At 54.0% G+C, this 15816-nt stretch overlaps 35 non-coding genes across 35 annotated transcripts; 7 read left to right on the top strand and 28 right to left on the bottom strand.

Moving 5' to 3' along the window:
• Positions 1–481: 481 nt before the first annotated feature.
• Trnag-ucc (transfer RNA glycine (anticodon UCC)) lies at positions 482–553 on the top strand. The gene has a single exon. It is a non-coding gene; the product is annotated as a tRNA-Gly (tRNA).
• A 270-nt stretch (positions 554–823) lies between these two features.
• Positions 824–905, bottom strand: Trnas-aga (transfer RNA serine (anticodon AGA)). The gene has a single exon. It is a non-coding gene; the product is annotated as a tRNA-Ser (tRNA).
• A 140-nt stretch (positions 906–1045) lies between these two features.
• Positions 1046–1118, bottom strand: Trnak-uuu (transfer RNA lysine (anticodon UUU)). The gene has a single exon. It is a non-coding gene; the product is annotated as a tRNA-Lys (tRNA).
• Positions 1119–1415: 297 nt separating this feature from the next.
• Trnae-uuc (transfer RNA glutamic acid (anticodon UUC)) lies at positions 1416–1487 on the bottom strand. Its single transcript has one exon. It is a non-coding gene; the product is annotated as a tRNA-Glu (tRNA).
• A 322-nt stretch (positions 1488–1809) lies between these two features.
• Positions 1810–1882, bottom strand: Trnam-cau (transfer RNA methionine (anticodon CAU)). The gene has a single exon. It is a non-coding gene; the product is annotated as a tRNA-Met (tRNA).
• Positions 1883–2704: 822 nt separating this feature from the next.
• Trnag-ucc (transfer RNA glycine (anticodon UCC)) lies at positions 2705–2776 on the top strand. The gene has a single exon. It is a non-coding gene; the product is annotated as a tRNA-Gly (tRNA).
• A 270-nt stretch (positions 2777–3046) lies between these two features.
• Trnas-aga (transfer RNA serine (anticodon AGA)) lies at positions 3047–3128 on the bottom strand. Its single transcript has one exon. It is a non-coding gene; the product is annotated as a tRNA-Ser (tRNA).
• Positions 3129–3268: 140 nt separating this feature from the next.
• Trnak-uuu (transfer RNA lysine (anticodon UUU)) lies at positions 3269–3341 on the bottom strand. The gene has a single exon. It is a non-coding gene; the product is annotated as a tRNA-Lys (tRNA).
• A 297-nt stretch (positions 3342–3638) lies between these two features.
• Positions 3639–3710, bottom strand: Trnae-uuc (transfer RNA glutamic acid (anticodon UUC)). Its single transcript has one exon. It is a non-coding gene; the product is annotated as a tRNA-Glu (tRNA).
• Positions 3711–4032: 322 nt separating this feature from the next.
• Trnam-cau (transfer RNA methionine (anticodon CAU)) lies at positions 4033–4105 on the bottom strand. The gene has a single exon. It is a non-coding gene; the product is annotated as a tRNA-Met (tRNA).
• Positions 4106–4927: 822 nt separating this feature from the next.
• Trnag-ucc (transfer RNA glycine (anticodon UCC)) lies at positions 4928–4999 on the top strand. The gene has a single exon. It is a non-coding gene; the product is annotated as a tRNA-Gly (tRNA).
• Positions 5000–5269: 270 nt separating this feature from the next.
• On the bottom strand, positions 5270–5351 carry Trnas-aga (transfer RNA serine (anticodon AGA)). The gene has a single exon. It is a non-coding gene; the product is annotated as a tRNA-Ser (tRNA).
• A 140-nt stretch (positions 5352–5491) lies between these two features.
• Positions 5492–5564, bottom strand: Trnak-uuu (transfer RNA lysine (anticodon UUU)). The gene has a single exon. It is a non-coding gene; the product is annotated as a tRNA-Lys (tRNA).
• Positions 5565–5861: 297 nt separating this feature from the next.
• Positions 5862–5933, bottom strand: Trnae-uuc (transfer RNA glutamic acid (anticodon UUC)). The gene has a single exon. It is a non-coding gene; the product is annotated as a tRNA-Glu (tRNA).
• A 322-nt stretch (positions 5934–6255) lies between these two features.
• Trnam-cau (transfer RNA methionine (anticodon CAU)) lies at positions 6256–6328 on the bottom strand. Its single transcript has one exon. It is a non-coding gene; the product is annotated as a tRNA-Met (tRNA).
• Positions 6329–7150: 822 nt separating this feature from the next.
• Positions 7151–7222, top strand: Trnag-ucc (transfer RNA glycine (anticodon UCC)). Its single transcript has one exon. It is a non-coding gene; the product is annotated as a tRNA-Gly (tRNA).
• Positions 7223–7492: 270 nt separating this feature from the next.
• Positions 7493–7574, bottom strand: Trnas-aga (transfer RNA serine (anticodon AGA)). Its single transcript has one exon. It is a non-coding gene; the product is annotated as a tRNA-Ser (tRNA).
• A 140-nt stretch (positions 7575–7714) lies between these two features.
• Positions 7715–7787, bottom strand: Trnak-uuu (transfer RNA lysine (anticodon UUU)). Its single transcript has one exon. It is a non-coding gene; the product is annotated as a tRNA-Lys (tRNA).
• A 297-nt stretch (positions 7788–8084) lies between these two features.
• On the bottom strand, positions 8085–8156 carry Trnae-uuc (transfer RNA glutamic acid (anticodon UUC)). Its single transcript has one exon. It is a non-coding gene; the product is annotated as a tRNA-Glu (tRNA).
• Positions 8157–8478: 322 nt separating this feature from the next.
• Trnam-cau (transfer RNA methionine (anticodon CAU)) lies at positions 8479–8551 on the bottom strand. Its single transcript has one exon. It is a non-coding gene; the product is annotated as a tRNA-Met (tRNA).
• An 822-nt stretch (positions 8552–9373) lies between these two features.
• Trnag-ucc (transfer RNA glycine (anticodon UCC)) lies at positions 9374–9445 on the top strand. The gene has a single exon. It is a non-coding gene; the product is annotated as a tRNA-Gly (tRNA).
• Positions 9446–9715: 270 nt separating this feature from the next.
• On the bottom strand, positions 9716–9797 carry Trnas-aga (transfer RNA serine (anticodon AGA)). Its single transcript has one exon. It is a non-coding gene; the product is annotated as a tRNA-Ser (tRNA).
• A 140-nt stretch (positions 9798–9937) lies between these two features.
• Positions 9938–10010, bottom strand: Trnak-uuu (transfer RNA lysine (anticodon UUU)). The gene has a single exon. It is a non-coding gene; the product is annotated as a tRNA-Lys (tRNA).
• Positions 10011–10307: 297 nt separating this feature from the next.
• Trnae-uuc (transfer RNA glutamic acid (anticodon UUC)) lies at positions 10308–10379 on the bottom strand. The gene has a single exon. It is a non-coding gene; the product is annotated as a tRNA-Glu (tRNA).
• Positions 10380–10701: 322 nt separating this feature from the next.
• On the bottom strand, positions 10702–10774 carry Trnam-cau (transfer RNA methionine (anticodon CAU)). Its single transcript has one exon. It is a non-coding gene; the product is annotated as a tRNA-Met (tRNA).
• An 822-nt stretch (positions 10775–11596) lies between these two features.
• On the top strand, positions 11597–11668 carry Trnag-ucc (transfer RNA glycine (anticodon UCC)). The gene has a single exon. It is a non-coding gene; the product is annotated as a tRNA-Gly (tRNA).
• A 270-nt stretch (positions 11669–11938) lies between these two features.
• On the bottom strand, positions 11939–12020 carry Trnas-aga (transfer RNA serine (anticodon AGA)). Its single transcript has one exon. It is a non-coding gene; the product is annotated as a tRNA-Ser (tRNA).
• Positions 12021–12160: 140 nt separating this feature from the next.
• Trnak-uuu (transfer RNA lysine (anticodon UUU)) lies at positions 12161–12233 on the bottom strand. Its single transcript has one exon. It is a non-coding gene; the product is annotated as a tRNA-Lys (tRNA).
• Positions 12234–12530: 297 nt separating this feature from the next.
• Trnae-uuc (transfer RNA glutamic acid (anticodon UUC)) lies at positions 12531–12602 on the bottom strand. Its single transcript has one exon. It is a non-coding gene; the product is annotated as a tRNA-Glu (tRNA).
• Positions 12603–12924: 322 nt separating this feature from the next.
• Trnam-cau (transfer RNA methionine (anticodon CAU)) lies at positions 12925–12997 on the bottom strand. Its single transcript has one exon. It is a non-coding gene; the product is annotated as a tRNA-Met (tRNA).
• An 822-nt stretch (positions 12998–13819) lies between these two features.
• On the top strand, positions 13820–13891 carry Trnag-ucc (transfer RNA glycine (anticodon UCC)). Its single transcript has one exon. It is a non-coding gene; the product is annotated as a tRNA-Gly (tRNA).
• A 270-nt stretch (positions 13892–14161) lies between these two features.
• Trnas-aga (transfer RNA serine (anticodon AGA)) lies at positions 14162–14243 on the bottom strand. The gene has a single exon. It is a non-coding gene; the product is annotated as a tRNA-Ser (tRNA).
• A 140-nt stretch (positions 14244–14383) lies between these two features.
• Trnak-uuu (transfer RNA lysine (anticodon UUU)) lies at positions 14384–14456 on the bottom strand. Its single transcript has one exon. It is a non-coding gene; the product is annotated as a tRNA-Lys (tRNA).
• Positions 14457–14753: 297 nt separating this feature from the next.
• Positions 14754–14825, bottom strand: Trnae-uuc (transfer RNA glutamic acid (anticodon UUC)). Its single transcript has one exon. It is a non-coding gene; the product is annotated as a tRNA-Glu (tRNA).
• A 322-nt stretch (positions 14826–15147) lies between these two features.
• Positions 15148–15220, bottom strand: Trnam-cau (transfer RNA methionine (anticodon CAU)). The gene has a single exon. It is a non-coding gene; the product is annotated as a tRNA-Met (tRNA).
• Between the last annotated feature and the right edge of the window lie 596 nt (positions 15221–15816).

The raw sequence follows: 15816 nt of genomic DNA, 5'->3' as shown, positions 1-15816 counted from the left end.
CGGCGCGGCGGCATTATAGCGAGAACAGCAAAACGATGCATCGGCCGGGAATCGAAGCCGGGCCGCCCGCGTGGTAGGCGAACAACCTACCACTTTTTTAGTTGTTGTTCTCATTTTGTTAGTTGCATTTGTAGGGGGCGGACGTCCGATGACGTCCGTGCTAGCCGAGCATATTCCCGAGCAGCTGTCTGCAGGGAAAGTGGGATTGCCACCCAGCGACGTCGGATACGACCGAAAGAAGTGCTACACACGCGGAGTCCCCCACTACACTGCCTTATAGCGACCGCTCATCACTATCGTGTGAGTAACGTTGCGGCCGCGGCGACGAGTCTTGCCCAAAGACGCAGCGTGCGTGGAGGCGCTACCCGAATGCGTGTGGATGCACCCTCCTACCTCGTAAAGCGCCTACAGCTACTATCACCGTGGGCCGCTGCCGGCGGGCGGGAAGCCGACACAGCGCGGCGTTGCGAGCAGCGGATGTGCGGTGGTGGTGTAATGGTGAGCATAGTTGCCTTCCCAGCAGTTGATCCGGGTTCGATTCCCGGCCACCGCAACGGGCGCAATTTTTTGCGTATGAGTATGTGAGCCACGTTAACGTTTTCTTTCCGTCGTTGCTCCACGCAGGCCATCCTGTAGTATGTCCCGACTTGTCCCGACTTTGCTCGGCTGACGCGAAAGCTGACGCTTGGAATTCGCCCTTATCAAAAGGACAGGCGCTATAAACGACTGTGAGAGGTGAGGTGTGGCGAGGTACCAAAACGACAGGCAAACCGCGAAATTTTCTGCTCCTCCTTCCTAAAGAAAAAAAGAGAAGAAAAACGGACGCAGTCGGTAGGACTCGAACCTACGCTCCCAGAGGGAATCTGATTTCTAGTCAGACGCCTTAACCACTCGGCCACGACTGCTCGTATCTGAAGCTTCCCTCGAATCGTGAAAAATCCAACCGGTCTGCGCAGAATGTTGACAGGAAACGAACTCTGTGCACTGATTACGGCAGGGATACCAGCGCTACGAGACGAGCCATTACGGAAGCGTTAAAAATCTTCGCCCGGACAGGGACTCGAACCCTGAACCCTTAGGTTAAAAGCCTAATGCTCTACCGTCTGAGCTATCCGGGCTGATGCCCGTTGTGGGTGGAGCGGCTGCAAGCAATGTGAATAATTGGAACGAGTGTGTAGGCGTACTACGGTAATTGCTGGCTTCTGGCGCAACTGGCGACTTCACCGACTTCCCACTGACGCTGGTAGCAGCCCAACAGCGGACCAGTGCCTCTTCTGCCTTTATCCCGGTGCTGACAGTAATTGCATCTTGTGCCTGTTTTCCCCGATTACGTTCGGTTGAAGCTCCGGAAGGAGGGCGACAAAACGAAGGTTGGAAGGCTAAAACATGGAGGGACGTGTGCGCAAAAACTTCTCTTCCGGTACCGGGAATCGAACCCGGGCCTCCTGGGTGAAAGCCAGGTATCGTAGCCTCTAGACCACACCGGATCTGCTCAATAAACGTGACATTTACTCCCTCTCCTCCCGCATTTCGTGCTGAATCCGGACTCAGTGGTGTTCTCTGTTTGCGAGCGTATTTGTGCGTGCAGACTGGCATGGCACACAGCTCGAAACTGACTATTCATTGCCGTTTGCATCATATTTTACTCATAACAGGGGAGGAGAAAGATCAAAGTTGTACCTCGCCATAATTGGAAGTAAACATTTTTACGCTGAGGCGTGGACTCCTTGGTGATAACAAACGACAATTAAGTTCGTTCCCTAGCAACAGCAGCGCCGTTAATTCAGCCATGATGTACAGCAAATTAAATGCCCCGGGTGAGGATCGAACTCACGACCTTAAGATTATGAGACTTACGCGCTACCTACTGCGCTACCGAGGCACGCTGCAACAAGCGTCCCAGGAAACTTGGTAAGTCGCACATATTAGAGATAGACAGTCTGCGCTTTCTCAAGAATCTGCTGTGTTGCTACACGTGCTTTCCCGACTGGCTAGATTAAACTGCTGCCGCAGCTTTTTCAACGGAAAGCAGCACTGCCCGAGGTAACAGTACATCGCCCTTGCGGCACCTGGACACAGCGGCCTGTAGGGCCAGGCCGACGCTAGAGTTCAGAAATAGCACGCGACCGTCCAAGTACGGCCTCTTGCGTGCTGCGTGTTTGGTTCTTCTCACAGCGAATCCTGCTACACATTCCTGAGGCTGACGCAGCTCAAGCGAGCAATCGGCGCGGCGGCATTATAGCGAGAACAGCAAAACGATGCATCGGCCGGGAATCGAAGCCGGGCCGCCCGCGTGGTAGGCGAACAACCTACCACTTTTTTAGTTGTTGTTCTCATTTTGTTAGTTGCATTTGTAGGGGGCGGACGTCCGATGACGTCCGTGCTAGCCGAGCATATTCCCGAGCAGCTGTCTGCAGGGAAAGTGGGATTGCCACCCAGCGACGTCGGATACGACCGAAAGAAGTGCTACACACGCGGAGTCCCCCACTACACTGCCTTATAGCGACCGCTCATCACTATCGTGTGAGTAACGTTGCGGCCGCGGCGACGAGTCTTGCCCAAAGACGCAGCGTGCGTGGAGGCGCTACCCGAATGCGTGTGGATGCACCCTCCTACCTCGTAAAGCGCCTACAGCTACTATCACCGTGGGCCGCTGCCGGCGGGCGGGAAGCCGACACAGCGCGGCGTTGCGAGCAGCGGATGTGCGGTGGTGGTGTAATGGTGAGCATAGTTGCCTTCCCAGCAGTTGATCCGGGTTCGATTCCCGGCCACCGCAACGGGCGCAATTTTTTGCGTATGAGTATGTGAGCCACGTTAACGTTTTCTTTCCGTCGTTGCTCCACGCAGGCCATCCTGTAGTATGTCCCGACTTGTCCCGACTTTGCTCGGCTGACGCGAAAGCTGACGCTTGGAATTCGCCCTTATCAAAAGGACAGGCGCTATAAACGACTGTGAGAGGTGAGGTGTGGCGAGGTACCAAAACGACAGGCAAACCGCGAAATTTTCTGCTCCTCCTTCCTAAAGAAAAAAAGAGAAGAAAAACGGACGCAGTCGGTAGGACTCGAACCTACGCTCCCAGAGGGAATCTGATTTCTAGTCAGACGCCTTAACCACTCGGCCACGACTGCTCGTATCTGAAGCTTCCCTCGAATCGTGAAAAATCCAACCGGTCTGCGCAGAATGTTGACAGGAAACGAACTCTGTGCACTGATTACGGCAGGGATACCAGCGCTACGAGACGAGCCATTACGGAAGCGTTAAAAATCTTCGCCCGGACAGGGACTCGAACCCTGAACCCTTAGGTTAAAAGCCTAATGCTCTACCGTCTGAGCTATCCGGGCTGATGCCCGTTGTGGGTGGAGCGGCTGCAAGCAATGTGAATAATTGGAACGAGTGTGTAGGCGTACTACGGTAATTGCTGGCTTCTGGCGCAACTGGCGACTTCACCGACTTCCCACTGACGCTGGTAGCAGCCCAACAGCGGACCAGTGCCTCTTCTGCCTTTATCCCGGTGCTGACAGTAATTGCATCTTGTGCCTGTTTTCCCCGATTACGTTCGGTTGAAGCTCCGGAAGGAGGGCGACAAAACGAAGGTTGGAAGGCTAAAACATGGAGGGACGTGTGCGCAAAAACTTCTCTTCCGGTACCGGGAATCGAACCCGGGCCTCCTGGGTGAAAGCCAGGTATCGTAGCCTCTAGACCACACCGGATCTGCTCAATAAACGTGACATTTACTCCCTCTCCTCCCGCATTTCGTGCTGAATCCGGACTCAGTGGTGTTCTCTGTTTGCGAGCGTATTTGTGCGTGCAGACTGGCATGGCACACAGCTCGAAACTGACTATTCATTGCCGTTTGCATCATATTTTACTCATAACAGGGGAGGAGAAAGATCAAAGTTGTACCTCGCCATAATTGGAAGTAAACATTTTTACGCTGAGGCGTGGACTCCTTGGTGATAACAAACGACAATTAAGTTCGTTCCCTAGCAACAGCAGCGCCGTTAATTCAGCCATGATGTACAGCAAATTAAATGCCCCGGGTGAGGATCGAACTCACGACCTTAAGATTATGAGACTTACGCGCTACCTACTGCGCTACCGAGGCACGCTGCAACAAGCGTCCCAGGAAACTTGGTAAGTCGCACATATTAGAGATAGACAGTCTGCGCTTTCTCAAGAATCTGCTGTGTTGCTACACGTGCTTTCCCGACTGGCTAGATTAAACTGCTGCCGCAGCTTTTTCAACGGAAAGCAGCACTGCCCGAGGTAACAGTACATCGCCCTTGCGGCACCTGGACACAGCGGCCTGTAGGGCCAGGCCGACGCTAGAGTTCAGAAATAGCACGCGACCGTCCAAGTACGGCCTCTTGCGTGCTGCGTGTTTGGTTCTTCTCACAGCGAATCCTGCTACACATTCCTGAGGCTGACGCAGCTCAAGCGAGCAATCGGCGCGGCGGCATTATAGCGAGAACAGCAAAACGATGCATCGGCCGGGAATCGAAGCCGGGCCGCCCGCGTGGTAGGCGAACAACCTACCACTTTTTTAGTTGTTGTTCTCATTTTGTTAGTTGCATTTGTAGGGGGCGGACGTCCGATGACGTCCGTGCTAGCCGAGCATATTCCCGAGCAGCTGTCTGCAGGGAAAGTGGGATTGCCACCCAGCGACGTCGGATACGACCGAAAGAAGTGCTACACACGCGGAGTCCCCCACTACACTGCCTTATAGCGACCGCTCATCACTATCGTGTGAGTAACGTTGCGGCCGCGGCGACGAGTCTTGCCCAAAGACGCAGCGTGCGTGGAGGCGCTACCCGAATGCGTGTGGATGCACCCTCCTACCTCGTAAAGCGCCTACAGCTACTATCACCGTGGGCCGCTGCCGGCGGGCGGGAAGCCGACACAGCGCGGCGTTGCGAGCAGCGGATGTGCGGTGGTGGTGTAATGGTGAGCATAGTTGCCTTCCCAGCAGTTGATCCGGGTTCGATTCCCGGCCACCGCAACGGGCGCAATTTTTTGCGTATGAGTATGTGAGCCACGTTAACGTTTTCTTTCCGTCGTTGCTCCACGCAGGCCATCCTGTAGTATGTCCCGACTTGTCCCGACTTTGCTCGGCTGACGCGAAAGCTGACGCTTGGAATTCGCCCTTATCAAAAGGACAGGCGCTATAAACGACTGTGAGAGGTGAGGTGTGGCGAGGTACCAAAACGACAGGCAAACCGCGAAATTTTCTGCTCCTCCTTCCTAAAGAAAAAAAGAGAAGAAAAACGGACGCAGTCGGTAGGACTCGAACCTACGCTCCCAGAGGGAATCTGATTTCTAGTCAGACGCCTTAACCACTCGGCCACGACTGCTCGTATCTGAAGCTTCCCTCGAATCGTGAAAAATCCAACCGGTCTGCGCAGAATGTTGACAGGAAACGAACTCTGTGCACTGATTACGGCAGGGATACCAGCGCTACGAGACGAGCCATTACGGAAGCGTTAAAAATCTTCGCCCGGACTGGGACTCGAACCCTGAACCCTTAGGTTAAAAGCCTAATGCTCTACCGTCTGAGCTATCCGGGCTGATGCCCGTTGTGGGTGGAGCGGCTGCAAGCAATGTGAATAATTGGAACGAGTGTGTAGGCGTACTACGGTAATTGCTGGCTTCTGGCGCAACTGGCGACTTCACCGACTTCCCACTGACGCTGGTAGCAGCCCAACAGCGGACCAGTGCCTCTTCTGCCTTTATCCCGGTGCTGACAGTAATTGCATCTTGTGCCTGTTTTCCCCGATTACGTTCGGTTGAAGCTCCGGAAGGAGGGCGACAAAACGAAGGTTGGAAGGCTAAAACATGGAGGGACGTGTGCGCAAAAACTTCTCTTCCGGTACCGGGAATCGAACCCGGGCCTCCTGGGTGAAAGCCAGGTATCGTAGCCTCTAGACCACACCGGATCTGCTCAATAAACGTGACATTTACTCCCTCTCCTCCCGCATTTCGTGCTGAATCCGGACTCAGTGGTGTTCTCTGTTTGCGAGCGTATTTGTGCGTGCAGACTGGCATGGCACACAGCTCGAAACTGACTATTCATTGCCGTTTGCATCATATTTTACTCATAACAGGGGAGGAGAAAGATCAAAGTTGTACCTCGCCATAATTGGAAGTAAACATTTTTACGCTGAGGCGTGGACTCCTTGGTGATAACAAACGACAATTAAGTTCGTTCCCTAGCAACAGCAGCGCCGTTAATTCAGCCATGATGTACAGCAAATTAAATGCCCCGGGTGAGGATCGAACTCACGACCTTAAGATTATGAGACTTACGCGCTACCTACTGCGCTACCGAGGCACGCTGCAACAAGCGTCCCAGGAAACTTGGTAAGTCGCACATATTAGAGATAGACAGTCTGCGCTTTCTCAAGAATCTGCTGTGTTGCTACACGTGCTTTCCCGACTGGCTAGATTAAACTGCTGCCGCAGCTTTTTCAACGGAAAGCAGCACTGCCCGAGGTAACAGTACATCGCCCTTGCGGCACCTGGACACAGCGGCCTGTAGGGCCAGGCCGACGCTAGAGTTCAGAAATAGCACGCGACCGTCCAAGTACGGCCTCTTGCGTGCTGCGTGTTTGGTTCTTCTCACAGCGAATCCTGCTACACATTCCTGAGGCTGACGCAGCTCAAGCGAGCAATCGGCGCGGCGGCATTATAGCGAGAACAGCAAAACGATGCATCGGCCGGGAATCGAAGCCGGGCCGCCCGCGTGGTAGGCGAACAACCTACCACTTTTTTAGTTGTTGTTCTCATTTTGTTAGTTGCATTTGTAGGGGGCGGACGTCCGATGACGTCCGTGCTAGCCGAGCATATTCCCGAGCAGCTGTCTGCAGGGAAAGTGGGATTGCCACCCAGCGACGTCGGATACGACCGAAAGAAGTGCTACACACGCGGAGTCCCCCACTACACTGCCTTATAGCGACCGCTCATCACTATCGTGTGAGTAACGTTGCGGCCGCGGCGACGAGTCTTGCCCAAAGACGCAGCGTGCGTGGAGGCGCTACCCGAATGCGTGTGGATGCACCCTCCTACCTCGTAAAGCGCCTACAGCTACTATCACCGTGGGCCGCTGCCGGCGGGCGGGAAGCCGACACAGCGCGGCGTTGCGAGCAGCGGATGTGCGGTGGTGGTGTAATGGTGAGCATAGTTGCCTTCCCAGCAGTTGATCCGGGTTCGATTCCCGGCCACCGCAACGGGCGCAATTTTTTGCGTATGAGTATGTGAGCCACGTTAACGTTTTCTTTCCGTCGTTGCTCCACGCAGGCCATCCTGTAGTATGTCCCGACTTGTCCCGACTTTGCTCGGCTGACGCGAAAGCTGACGCTTGGAATTCGCCCTTATCAAAAGGACAGGCGCTATAAACGACTGTGAGAGGTGAGGTGTGGCGAGGTACCAAAACGACAGGCAAACCGCGAAATTTTCTGCTCCTCCTTCCTAAAGAAAAAAAGAGAAGAAAAACGGACGCAGTCGGTAGGACTCGAACCTACGCTCCCAGAGGGAATCTGATTTCTAGTCAGACGCCTTAACCACTCGGCCACGACTGCTCGTATCTGAAGCTTCCCTCGAATCGTGAAAAATCCAACCGGTCTGCGCAGAATGTTGACAGGAAACGAACTCTGTGCACTGATTACGGCAGGGATACCAGCGCTACGAGACGAGCCATTACGGAAGCGTTAAAAATCTTCGCCCGGACAGGGACTCGAACCCTGAACCCTTAGGTTAAAAGCCTAATGCTCTACCGTCTGAGCTATCCGGGCTGATGCCCGTTGTGGGTGGAGCGGCTGCAAGCAATGTGAATAATTGGAACGAGTGTGTAGGCGTACTACGGTAATTGCTGGCTTCTGGCGCAACTGGCGACTTCACCGACTTCCCACTGACGCTGGTAGCAGCCCAACAGCGGACCAGTGCCTCTTCTGCCTTTATCCCGGTGCTGACAGTAATTGCATCTTGTGCCTGTTTTCCCCGATTACGTTCGGTTGAAGCTCCGGAAGGAGGGCGACAAAACGAAAGTTGGAAGGCTAAAACATGGAGGGACGTGTGCGCAAAAACTTCTCTTCCGGTACCGGGAATCGAACCCGGGCCTCCTGGGTGAAAGCCAGGTATCGTAGCCTCTAGACCACACCGGATCTGCTCAATAAACGTGACATTTACTCCCTCTCCTCCCGCATTTCGTGCTGAATCCGGACTCAGTGGTGTTCTCTGTTTGCGAGCGTATTTGTGCGTGCAGACTGGCATGGCACACAGCTCGAAACTGACTATTCATTGCCGTTTGCATCATATTTTACTCATAACAGGGGAGGAGAAAGATCAAAGTTGTACCTCGCCATAATTGGAAGTAAACATTTTTACGCTGAGGCGTGGACTCCTTGGTGATAACAAACGACAATTAAGTTCGTTCCCTAGCAACAGCAGCGCCGTTAATTCAGCCATGATGTACAGCAAATTAAATGCCCCGGGTGAGGATCGAACTCACGACCTTAAGATTATGAGACTTACGCGCTACCTACTGCGCTACCGAGGCACGCTGCAACAAGCGTCCCAGGAAACTTGGTAAGTCGCACATATTAGAGATAGACAGTTTGCGCTTTCTCAAGAATCTGCTGTGTTGCTACACGTGCTTTCCCGACTGGCTAGATTAAACTGCTGCCGCAGCTTTTTCAACGGAAAGCAGCACTGCCCGAGGTAACAGTACATCGCCCTTGCGGCACCTGGACACAGCGGCCTGTAGGGCCAGGCCGACGCTAGAGTTCAGAAATAGCACGCGACCGTCCAAGTACGGCCTCTTGCGTGCTGCGTGTTTGGTTCTTCTCACAGCGAATCCTGCTACACATTCCTGAGGCTGACGCAGCTCAAGCGAGCAATCGGCGCGGCGGCATTATAGCGAGAACAGCAAAACGATGCATCGGCCGGGAATCGAAGCCGGGCCGCCCGCGTGGTAGGCGAACAACCTACCACTTTTTTAGTTGTTGTTCTCATTTTGTTAGTTGCATTTGTAGGGGGCGGACGTCCGATGACGTCCGTGCTAGCCGAGCATATTCCCGAGCAGCTGTCTGCAGGGAAAGTGGGATTGCCACCCAGCGACGTCGGATACGACCGAAAGAAGTGCTACACACGCGGAGTCCCCCACTACACTGCCTTATAGCGACCGCTCATCACTATCGTGTGAGTAACGTTGCGGCCGCGGCGACGAGTCTTGCCCAAAGACGCAGCGTGCGTGGAGGCGCTACCCGAATGCGTGTGGATGCACCCTCCTACCTCGTAAAGCGCCTACAGCTACTATCACCGTGGGCCGCTGCCGGCGGGCGGGAAGCCGACACAGCGCGGCGTTGCGAGCAGCGGATGTGCGGTGGTGGTGTAATGGTGAGCATAGTTGCCTTCCCAGCAGTTGATCCGGGTTCGATTCCCGGCCACCGCAACGGGCGCAATTTTTTGCGTATGAGTATGTGAGCCACGTTAACGTTTTCTTTCCGTCGTTGCTCCACGCAGGCCATCCTGTAGTATGTCCCGACTTGTCCCGACTTTGCTCGGCTGACGCGAAAGCTGACGCTTGGAATTCGCCCTTATCAAAAGGACAGGCGCTATAAACGACTGTGAGAGGTGAGGTGTGGCGAGGTACCAAAACGACAGGCAAACCGCGAAATTTTCTGCTCCTCCTTCCTAAAGAAAAAAAGAGAAGAAAAACGGACGCAGTCGGTAGGACTCGAACCTACGCTCCCAGAGGGAATCTGATTTCTAGTCAGACGCCTTAACCACTCGGCCACGACTGCTCGTATCTGAAGCTTCCCTCGAATCGTGAAAAATCCAACCGGTCTGCGCAGAATGTTGACAGGAAACGAACTCTGTGCACTGATTACGGCAGGGATACCAGCGCTACGAGACGAGCCATTACGGAAGCGTTAAAAATCTTCGCCCGGACAGGGACTCGAACCCTGGACCCTTAGGTTAAAAGCCTAATGCTCTACCGACTGAGCTATCCGGGCTGATGCCCGTTGTGGGTGGAGCGGCTGCAAGCAATGTGAATAATTGGAACGCGTGTGTAGGCGTACTACGGTAATTGCTGGCTTCTGGCGCAACTGGCGACTTCACCGACTTCCCACTGACGCTGGTAGCAGCCCAACAGCGGACCAGTGCCTCTTCTGCCTTTATCCCGGTGCTGACAGTAATTGCATCTTGTGCCTGTTTTCCCCGATTACGTTCGGTTGAAGCTCCGGAAGGAGGGCGACAAAACGAAGGTTGGAAGGCCAAAAAAAGGAGGGACGTGTGCGCAAAAACTTCTCTTCCGGTACCGGGAATCGAACCCGGGCCTCCTGGGTGAAAGCCAGGTATCGTAGCCTCTAGACCACACCGGATCTGCTCAATAAACGTGACATTTACTCCCTCTCCTCCCGCATTTCGTGCTGAATCCGGACTCAGTGGTGTTCTCTGTTTGCGAGCGTATTTGTGCGTGCAGACTGGCATGGCACACAGCTCGAAACTGACTATTCATTGCCGTTTGCATCATATTTTACTCATAACAGGGGAGGAGAAAGATCAAAGTTGTACCTCGCCATAATTGGAAGTAAACATTTTTACGCTGAGGCGTGGACTCCTTGGTGATAACAAACGACAATTAAGTTCGTTCCCTAGCAACAGCAGCGCCGTTAATTCAGCCATGATGTACAGCAAATTAAATGCCCCGGGTGAGGATCGAACTCACGACCTTAAGATTATGAGACTTACGCGCTACCTACTGCGCTACCGAGGCACGCTGCAACAAGCGTCCCAGGAAACTTGGTAAGTCGCACATATTAGAGATAGACAGTTTGCGCTTTCTCAAGAATCTGCTGTGTTGCTACACGTGCTTTCCCGACTGGCTAGATTAAACTGCTGCCGCAGCTTTTTCAACGGAAAGCAGCACTGCCCGAGGTAACAGTACATCGCCCTTGCGGCACCTGGACACAGCGGCCTGTAGGGCCAGGCCGACGCTAGAGTTCAGAAATAGCACGCGACCGTCCAAGTACGGCCTCTTGCGTGCTGCGTGTTTGGTTCTTCTCACAGCGAATCCTGCTACACATTCCTGAGGCTGACGCAGCTCAAGCGAGCAATCGGCGCGGCGGCATTATAGCGAGAACAGCAAAACGATGCATCGGCCGGGAATCGAAGCCGGGCCGCCCGCGTGGTAGGCGAACAACCTACCACTTTTTTAGTTGTTGTTCTCATTTTGTTAGTTGCATTTGTAGGGGGCGGACGTCCGATGACGTCCGTGCTAGCCGAGCATATTCCCGAGCAGCTGTCTGCAGGGAAAGTGGGATTGCCACCCAGCGACGTCGGATACGACCGAAAGAAGTGCTACACACGCGGAGTCCCCCACTACACTGCCTTATAGCGACCGCTCATCACTATCGTGTGAGTAACGTTGCGGCCGCGGCGACGAGTCTTGCCCAAAGACGCAGCGTGCGTGGAGGCGCTACCCGAATGCGTGTGGATGCACCCTCCTACCTCGTAAAGCGCCTACAGCTACTATCACCGTGGGCCGCTGCCGGCGGGCGGGAAGCCGACACAGCGCGGCGTTGCGAGCAGCGGATGTGCGGTGGTGGTGTAATGGTGAGCATAGTTGCCTTCCCAGCAGTTGATCCGGGTTCGATTCCCGGCCACCGCAACGGGCGCAATTTTTTGCGTATGAGTATGTGAGCCACGTTAACGTTTTCTTTCCGTCGTTGCTCCACGCAGGCCATCCTGTAGTATGTCCCGACTTGTCCCGACTTTGCTCGGCTGACGCGAAAGCTGACGCTTGGAATTCGCCCTTATCAAAAGGACAGGCGCTATAAACGACTGTGAGAGGTGAGGTGTGGCGAGGTACCAAAACGACAGGCAAACCGCGAAATTTTCTGCTCCTCCTTCCTAAAGAAAAAAAGAGAAGAAAAACGGACGCAGTCGGTAGGACTCGAACCTACGCTCCCAGAGGGAATCTGATTTCTAGTCAGACGCCTTAACCACTCGGCCACGACTGCTCGTATCTGAAGCTTCCCTCGAATCGTGAAAAATCCAACCGGTCTGCGCAGAATGTTGACAGGAAACGAACTCTGTGCACTGATTACGGCAGGGATACCAGCGCTACGAGACGAGCCATTACGGAAGCGTTAAAAATCTTCGCCCGGACAGGGACTCGAACCCTGGACCCTTAGGTTAAAAGCCTAATGCTCTACCGACTGAGCTATCCGGGCTGATGCCCGTTGTGGGTGGAGCGGCTGCAAGCAATGTGAATAATTGGAACGCGTGTGTAGGCGTACTACGGTAATTGCTGGCTTCTGGCGCAACTGGCGACTTCACCGACTTCCCACTGACGCTGGTAGCAGCCCAACAGCGGACCAGTGCCTCTTCTGCCTTTATCCCGGTGCTGACAGTAATTGCATCTTGTGCCTGTTTTCCCCGATTACGTTCGGTTGAAGCTCCGGAAGGAGGGCGACAAAACGAAGGTTGGAAGGCCAAAAAAAGGAGGGACGTGTGCGCAAAAACTTCTCTTCCGGTACCGGGAATCGAACCCGGGCCTCCTGGGTGAAAGCCAGGTATCGTAGCCTCTAGACCACACCGGATCTGCTCAATAAACGTGACATTTACTCCCTCTCCTCCCGCATTTCGTGCTGAATCCGGACTCAGTGGTGTTCTCTGTTTGCGAGCGTATTTGTGCGTGCAGACTGGCATGGCACACAGCTCGAAACTGACTATTCATTGCCGTTTGCATCATATTTTACTCATAACAGGGGAGGAGAAAGATCAAAGTTGTACCTCGCCATAATTGGAAGTAAACATTTTTACGCTGAGGCGTGGACTCCTTGGTGATAACAAACGACAATTAAGTTCGTTCCCTAGCAACAGCAGCGCCGTTAATTCAGCCATGATGTACAGCAAATTAAATGCCCCGGGTGAGGATCGAACTCACGACCTTAAGATTATGAGACTTACGCGCTACCTACTGCGCTACCGAGGCACGCTGCAACAAGCGTCCCAGGAAACTTGGTAAGTCGCACATATTAGAGATAGACAGTTTGCGCTTTCTCAAGAATCTGCTGTGTTGCTACACGTGCTTTCCCGACTGGCTAGATTAAACTGCTGCCGCAGCTTTTTCAACGGAAAGCAGCACTGCCCGAGGTAACAGTACATCGCCCTTGCGGCACCTGGACACAGCGGCCTGTAGGGCCAGGCCGACGCTAGAGTTCAGAAATAGCACGCGACCGTCCAAGTACGGCCTCTTGCGTGCTGCGTGTTTGGTTCTTCTCACAGCGAATCCTGCTACACATTCCTGAGGCTGACGCAGCTCAAGCGAGCAATCGGCGCGGCGGCATTATAGCGAGAACAGCAAAACGATGCATCGGCCGGGAATCGAAGCCGGGCCGCCCGCGTGGTAGGCGAACAACCTACCACTTTTTTAGTTGTTGTTCTCATTTTGTTAGTTGCATTTGTAGGGGGCGGACGTCCGATGACGTCCGTGCTAGCCGAGCATATTCCCGAGCAGCTGTCTGCAGGGAAAGTGGGATTGCCACCCAGCGACGTCGGATACGACCGAAAGAAGTGCTACACACGCGGAGTCCCCCACTACACTGCCTTATAGCGACCGCTCATCACTATCGTGTGAGTAACGTTGCGGCCGCGGCGACGAGTCTTGCCCAAAGACGCAGCGTGCGTGGAGGCGCTACCCGAATGCGTGTGGATGCACCCTCCTACCTCGTAAAGCGCCTACAGCTACTATCACCGTGGGCCGCTGCCGGCGGGCGGGAAGCCGACACAGCGCGGCGTTGCGAGCAGCGGATGTGCGGTGGTGGTGTAATGGTGAGCATAGTTGCCTTCCCAGCAGTTGATCCGGGTTCGATTCCCGGCCACCGCAACGGGCGCAATTTTTTGCGTATGAGTATGTGAGCCACGTTAACGTTTTCTTTCCGTCGTTGCTCCACGCAGGCCATCCTGTAGTATGTCCCGACTTGTCCCGACTTTGCTCGGCTGACGCGAAAGCTGACGCTTGGAATTCGCCCTTATCAAAAGGACAGGCGCTATAAACGACTGTGAGAGGTGAGGTGTGGCGAGGTACCAAAACGACAGGCAAACCGCGAAATTTTCTGCTCCTCCTTCCTAAAGAAAAAAAGAGAAGAAAAACGGACGCAGTCGGTAGGACTCGAACCTACGCTCCCAGAGGGAATCTGATTTCTAGTCAGACGCCTTAACCACTCGGCCACGACTGCTCGTATCTGAAGCTTCCCTCGAATCGTGAAAAATCCAACCGGTCTGCGCAGAATGTTGACAGGAAACGAACTCTGTGCACTGATTACGGCAGGGATACCAGCGCTACGAGACGAGCCATTACGGAAGCGTTAAAAATCTTCGCCCGGACAGGGACTCGAACCCTGGACCCTTAGGTTAAAAGCCTAATGCTCTACCGACTGAGCTATCCGGGCTGATGCCCGTTGTGGGTGGAGCGGCTGCAAGCAATGTGAATAATTGGAACGCGTGTGTAGGCGTACTACGGTAATTGCTGGCTTCTGGCGCAACTGGCGACTTCACCGACTTCCCACTGACGCTGGTAGCAGCCCAACAGCGGACCAGTGCCTCTTCTGCCTTTATCCCGGTGCTGACAGTAATTGCATCTTGTGCCTGTTTTCCCCGATTACGTTCGGTTGAAGCTCCGGAAGGAGGGCGACAAAACGAAGGTTGGAAGGCCAAAAAAAGGAGGGACGTGTGCGCAAAAACTTCTCTTCCGGTACCGGGAATCGAACCCGGGCCTCCTGGGTGAAAGCCAGGTATCGTAGCCTCTAGACCACACCGGATCTGCTCAATAAACGTGACATTTACTCCCTCTCCTCCCGCATTTCGTGCTGAATCCGGACTCAGTGGTGTTCTCTGTTTGCGAGCGTATTTGTGCGTGCAGACTGGCATGGCACACAGCTCGAAACTGACTATTCATTGCCGTTTGCATCATATTTTACTCATAACAGGGGAGGAGAAAGATCAAAGTTGTACCTCGCCATAATTGGAAGTAAACATTTTTACGCTGAGGCGTGGACTCCTTGGTGATAACAAACGACAATTAAGTTCGTTCCCTAGCAACAGCAGCGCCGTTAATTCAGCCATGATGTACAGCAAATTAAATGCCCCGGGTGAGGATCGAACTCACGACCTTAAGATTATGAGACTTACGCGCTACCTACTGCGCTACCGAGGCACGCTGCAACAAGCGTCCCAGGAAACTTGGTAAGTCGCACATATTAGAGATAGACAGTTTGCGCTTTCTCAAGAATCTGCTGTGTTGCTACACGTGCTTTCCCGACTGGCTAGATTAAACTGCTGCCGCAGCTTTTTCAACGGAAAGCAGCACTGCCCGAGGTAACAGTACATCGCCCTTGCGGCACCTGGACACAGCGGCCTGTAGGGCCAGGCCGACGCTAGAGTTCAGAAATAGCACGCGACCGTCCAAGTACGGCCTCTTGCGTGCTGCGTGTTTGGTTCTTCTCACAGCGAATCCTGCTACACATTCCTGAGGCTGACGCAGCTCAAGCGAGCAATCGGCGCGGCGGCATTATAGCGAGAACAGCAAAACGATGCATCGGCCGGGAATCGAAGCCGGGCCGCCCGCGTGGTAGGCGAACAACCTACCACTTTTTTAGTTGTTGTTCTCATTTTGTTAGTTGCATTTGTAGGGGGCGGACGTCCGATGACGTCCGTGCTAGCCGAGCATATTCCCGAGCAGCTGTCTGCAGGGAAAGTGGGATTGCCACCCAGCGACGTCGGATACGACCGAAAGAAGTGCTACACACGCGG

The sequence above is a fragment of the Schistocerca cancellata genome, unplaced genomic scaffold (genome assembly GCF_023864275.1).
Source record: "Schistocerca cancellata isolate TAMUIC-IGC-003103 unplaced genomic scaffold, iqSchCanc2.1 HiC_scaffold_327, whole genome shotgun sequence".
Lineage (NCBI taxonomy): Eukaryota > Metazoa > Arthropoda > Insecta > Orthoptera > Acrididae > Schistocerca > Schistocerca cancellata.
Note: the sequence above shows the minus strand (reverse complement) of the source record. Positions and strands in the feature narration are given on the sequence as shown.